The sequence below is a fragment of the Oreochromis aureus genome, linkage group 3 (assembly GCF_013358895.1).
Source record: "Oreochromis aureus strain Israel breed Guangdong linkage group 3, ZZ_aureus, whole genome shotgun sequence".
In the NCBI taxonomy this organism is placed as follows: domain Eukaryota; kingdom Metazoa; phylum Chordata; class Actinopteri; order Cichliformes; family Cichlidae; genus Oreochromis; species Oreochromis aureus.
In genome coordinates, this window is record NC_052944.1 from 31,048,766 (window position 1) to 31,055,211 (window position 6,446).

Genomic DNA, 6,446 nt, shown 5'->3' on the forward strand with positions numbered 1-6,446 from the left:
AGGACCCCTTCTGTCCACCACATCACTCCTGCCTTGCAGCAGCTTCATTGGCTCCCGGTCGAATATCGCATCAATTTCAAAATACTCTTGTACACATTTAAGGCCATTCATCATCTCTCTCCTCCATATCTCTCTGATCTGGTTAAGATCACAGCCCCATCTCGTTGTCTCAGATCTTCTTCTTCCCTTTCACTCTCCGTCCCTTCCCCCCGTCTTGCAACCATGGGGAGCAGGGCTGTCAGCTGCTCTGCTCCACGACTGTGGAATTCCCTACCTCCTGATTTAAGAAATATCTCTTCCTTCTCTCTCTTTAAGTCCAAACTCAAAACCCACTTGTACAAAATACCTTATCCCACATAACCTCTCCACTCTGCTATTTTATTTGTTTGTGTCTTATGCTTTTATGATTCTGTAAACTGCTTGCTATTATGTTGCTTTTATTCTACTGTGTACAGTGACCTTGAGTGTTTTGAAAGGCGCTTTCAAATAAAATGTATTATTATTATTATTATTATTAAATAATAAAAGGGTAAAACAGACAATATAAAACAGGCAGAAATTTAACCAAAATCAGTTTTAAAAAGGTGAGTTTTGAGTTGTTTTTTAAAAACAACTAACGAGTCCACAGTTCTTAATGTATGAGGGAGAGAGTTCCACAGTCTTGGGGCCACGGTGGCAAAAGCTCTGTCACCCTTAGTTCTCATTTTAGTCTGTTTTATAGCAAGTAAGCCCTGATCAGATGACCTCAGGGACCTGCTAGGGACATAGGGCTGTAGCAGATCGGAGATGTAGGGAGGTGCCAGTCCATGCAAGGCTCTAAATGTCAAGATCAGGATCTTGAAATGTACTCTAAATTCAACAGGAAGCCAGTGTAAGGGTTGTTATGACATGCAAACATGGCATGAAATTCTTGGTCACTGTAATTATGATGACATCCAGAAATTACAGGGTGTTGTTGATGGTATGGCAATCAAAGGGAAAACAGATAAATCTGTCTTGCATTGTGAAATGTGCACACAGGGAAAGTTCGTTCAAACTAGAAACAGGGACCCTGATGCACAAGCCAAAATTGCCTTAGAGCTGGTACACACAGATCTAGCTGGACCAGTAAAACCAGAGTCTAGAGATGGATATAGATTTGAACTATCATTCACTGATGACTATCCGGTTGTTCAGTGATGACGTGACGAATCCTACTTCCGGGCCTAAAGTAGTCTGCGTTTAATATGGCTTTTGTGTTCTTAACATGTTTAATGTTTTGTATTTTCTTCTATTTAATCTCAAAAAGTTCCTAAAACAGTCAGTGATCACTGTTGACCTCCCTCGGCTTTTATTACTGCTAATCATTTATTTAAGCTCAGTTTTTAAAACCTTACGATGTAACTACAGCACAGCCCATGCAGCAGTATATGAATGACTAACCTCGTATTGTGGATGGATTATCTCACTTGTTCTCCTGGCTGAAGTTTAGTCCTTTTACAGCATCCTGCCATGCGATTTTATTTGTTCCTGACCACCGAGAACACTCACGTCAACTTTTATCGAGTGGAAAAAAAGTTAGCTTGTTTATGTTATGCTAACATAGCTGTGTCGCTAGCGGTCACGTAGCACATCATTATATACCAGCTAGCCAAACTTCAGTAACCCTACAAACGTCACTGCTGTTTAGTTTTCTGTCTTCATTTATGTTGGAAGTTATAGCAGAGCTGTACGTTTGAATTTTTTTCCAAAACCCCGCAGTCAGGACATGCTATATTGTATTTAGATAGAAGCTAGCGAGCTAACTTCCTGCTAACTTCTAACGCCGTTAAATGTCATAAATTCCATTTTCATGGATGCCTGGATGTTAAACTCAATTGTTACACCTGGTAGAGCAGAACACTGATCATTTTATTAAAGATGAAAGACTTTAGACAGTTTTTCAACTCTCAGTAATGCCATGGTGATCGTTTGATATATGGACCTGCAGCGGAGTTTAGGCCCAGACACGGCCAGTGACGTCAGACTGAACAACCGGATTCCAGTGCGGTGTTTGTGTATTTTCTGAAAAATAAGAGTGACACAGCAAAAGCAACACAGAAGTTTTTGGCTGATATGGCCCCGTATGGGCAGGTTAAATGTATCAGGTCTGGCAATGGAACAGAGTTTATGGGAAATGAGTATCAGGCACTCCTTAGCAAAAATGGAATCAGGCATGAGACCTCAGCACCATACTCACCACACCAAAATGGTACTGCTGAACGTAATTGGCGCACACTTTTTGATATGGCCAGGTGTATGCTAATAGAGAAACAGTTACCTAAAGAGTTGTGGACTTACACAGTGCAAACAGCAGCTGTAGTGAGGAACAGATGCTTTAACAGATGCACAGAAGAGACACCATGTTTAATGCTGACAGGAAGAAGGCCAAACCTTTCCAGGATGCAGACATTTGGGTCAGTGTGTTATGCCTACAGGCAGCACAAGAGAAAACTAGACTCAAGGTGTGAGAAAGTTATTTTTGTTGGATATGACAAGAACAGTCCAGCTTATATGGTCTACTACCCAGACAGTGGGAAAGTACAGAAGCATAGACTGGTGAAGTTGAGACCAAAACAAGAGTAGAGAGACAAACACAGACTGACATGGTGCCAGATGATGAGGGTGACTTTGAGACACAAAACAGGTCCACCAAGACCAGAGAACAGACTGATGTGAGTACAGAACACACAGATACTCAGGAACAGATCCCAGTAAGCATGTCTGAGATGAGCAGCCAGTCACAGGAGAATGAATTGGACTGTGAGGCTGCAAGGTACCCTTCCAGAGTGAGAAAAAGGCCTGGGTATTTCAGTGAATATATTACCGACAAGGAGGATTGTGATCAAGTACTCACAAACATGGATTATTGTTACAGAGCAATGTGTAACATACCCCAAACATTCAAGGACGCAATAACTTCGTCTAACTCAGAGAAATGGGTCAGTGCAATGGTTGAGGAGATGCAATCACTAAGAGAAAATGACACATTTTTTGATTTTGATTTGACATTTACCTTAACCACTTTGCCTGAGGGTAAGAAGACAGTGGGGGGTAGATGGGTGTATGCAGTCAAAAACAATGTTGATGGATCCGAGAAGTACAAGGCACGTTGTGTTGCTAAAGGATACAGTCAGAGGATAGGTGTGGATTATGAAGAAACATTTTCCCCTACTGCTAACCTGACTAGTATCAGTGTTGATGCAAAAGGCAGCACAAGAGAACATGCTTTTACATCAGATGGATGTTAAAGCTGCCTATCTTCACGCACCAATAGATTGTGAGGTATTCATGGAACAACCTGAGGGTTATGAGGTGAAATCCAACACAAATGAAAAATGGGTGTGCAAGTTGAAAAAGTCGCTATATGGGCTAAAACAATCAGCTCGAAATTGGAACAAGTTGTTGCATGAATATCTGAGTGAGAACAACTTTGTGCAAAATCCTGCTGACCATTGTGTTTACACAAAGATGACAGAAAATAAGAAGGTGATTCTGATAATATGGGTAGATGACCTAATCATTGCTGCTAGTGACGAAAGTGAACTAACTGTTGTGAAGAAAATGCTTGCAGCAAAATTCAAAATGAAGGATTTGGGTAAACTGAGACATTTCCTTGGTATAGAGTTTGACCAGAGTGATAACTGTGTAAAAATGTCACAAAAACAATATGTGGAAAAAATACTTGAAAGGTCCAACATGCAGGATTGTAAAGAAAGACTGACACCCATCCATCCATCCATCCATCCTTCCATCCATCCATCCATCTTCATCCGCTTTATCCGAGGCCGGGTCGCGGGGGCAGCAGCCTAAGCAGAGAAGCCCAGACCTCCCTCTCCCCAGCCACCTCCTCCAGCTTATCCGGGAACACCAGGCGTTCCCAGGCCAGCCGAGAGATATAATCTCTCCAGCGTGTCCTGGGTCTGCCCCGGGGCCTCCTCCTGGTGGGACATGCCCGAACACCTCACCCAGGAGGCGCCCAGGAGGCATCCTTGTCAGATGCCTGAACCACCTCAACTGGCTCCTTTCGATGTGGAGGAGCAGCGGCTCTACTCTGAGCCCCTCCCGGATGGCCGAACTTCTCACCCTATCTCTAAGGGAGAGGCCAGCCACCCTTCGGAGGAAGCTCATTTCTGCCGCTTGTATCCGCGATCTCGTTCTTTCGGTCACTACCACAGCTCGTGGCCATAGGTGAGGGTAGGGACGAGATCGACCGGTAAATTGAGAGCTTCGCTTTTACACTCAGCTCCCTCTTCACCACGACGGACCGGTGCAGCGTCCGCATCACTGCAGCCGCAGCACCAATCCGTCTGTCGATCTCCGGCTCCCTTCTCCCATCACTCGCGAACAAGACCCCGAGATACTTGAACTCCTCCACTTGGGGTAGGAACTCATCCCCGACCCGGAGTGGGCACTCCACCCTTTTCCGGCTGAGAACCATGGCCTCAGATTTGGAGGTGCTGATCCTCATTCCTGCTGCTTCACACTCGGCTGCGAATCGTTCCAGTGCGAGCTGGAGGCCTTCACCTGATGAAGCCAACAGAACCACATCATCCGCAAAAAGCAGAGATGAGATTCTGAAGCCACCAAAGCAAAAGCCCTCCGCCACTTGGCTGCGCCTAGACATCCTGTCCATAAAAATTATGAACAGAACAGGTGACAAAGGGCAGCCCTGGCGGAGCCCATCACCCACCGGGAACGAGTCCGACTTATTGCCGGCAATGCGAACCAAGCTCTTGCAACGGTTGTATAGGGATCGAATGGCCCGTAGCAATGGGCCAGACACCCCATACTCCCGCAACACCTCCCAAAAGACACCCCGAGGGACACGGTCGAATGCCTTCTCCAAGTCCACAAAACACATGTAGACTGGTTGGGCAAACTCCCATGCACCCTCAAGTATGCTTGAGAGGATAAAGAGCTGGTCCAGTGTTCCACGACCAGGACGAAAACCGCATTGTTCCTCCTGTATCCGAGGTTCGACTAGCGGACGAACTCTCCTTTCCAGCACCCTGGCATAGACTTTCCCAGGGAGGCTAAGGAGTGTGATCCCCCTGTAGTTGGAACACACCCTTCGGTCTCCCTTCTTAAAGATGGGGACCACCATCCCGGTCTGCCAGTCCAGAAAGACTGACACCTTGTGAGCAAAGACTGAACTATTCTGATGATGCAGAAAGGATGAGTGATGTCAAAAGGTACAGAGAGGCAGTTGGTAGTCTGATCTATTTGGCTACATGCACAAGACCAGACTTGAGTTTTAGAGTCAGTAAACTTTCACAGTATTTTACTGAGCCAACTGAAGACCAATGGACTACAGTAAAACATGTACTGAGATATCTGAAAGGGACAACCAAGAAAGAACTGTGTTACAGGAAATGTGACAACAAAGAACTGAGGTCGTGGGCATACAGTGCTGATTGGGCAGCTGATGTAACAGACAGACGGAGTACAACTGGTTATTGCATAAGCTTGTCTGTAGATGGTCCTTTAATTTCATGGAAAACCAAAAGGCAACCTACTGTTGCGTTATCTACCTGTGAAGCTGAGTACATGGCTTTAGCTGCAACCCTACAAGAGGTTTTGTACCTAATGCAACTGTTACAAGGTATCGATGGACAAAAATATGCACCGCAAAAAGGTTGATGAAGATAATCAGGGTGCAATGAAACAGCTTTATTTAGTAGAAGAATCAAAAAATGTTCAACCCTAACACCACTTATGTTCAGTCTCATAGTTCAGTTAATAAACACAGTGCACATCATCAACCAGCCTGTGAGTCCTGCATTTGAGTCCTCATTCCATTCCCCCACACCGCACAGTGACATCATGAGATGCTGAATTATTAAACATGAATTCATATCTTTTCTGGTTTATAATTGTTCACGCTACATAAAAAAAAAAAAAAAAAAAATAGCTTGCTCCTTTTCACATATATTTAAGAAAATCTTTGTTTCCTTGAGTAATAAAATCTCACTTTCATCTGTCAGATCAAAGATGCAGTGCAGTCTGTATCTGCTTATTCTGATGGGTAAGTGGATTGTTTCACCAAGTCTATTTATTTTTTTATTCAAAAATGAATTTAGATTAATGGTGATTAAAGATTTGCAATATTTTTACTAATGCATTTACTGAATATAGATCCATATTTATCCACCAAAGCGTGTCTCATCATCTAAACTTGACATGATGGTTGGATGATTAGTTTCTTGTTTTAGTTTAGTTTAGTTCATTAAGATTTCTATTACCTACTGCAATAGCAGAAACTATTCTTCCTGAGGTTTGACAAACTTTAAAAAAATGCTTTCATACATACAACATATACCACATAAAAGACAAAGAAAAGGCTCATAAATTATTAATTCCATCCCTATGGATCACCATGGTCATCACATGAAACATCCCTAGACCCAACAAAAATAAGAAATTCT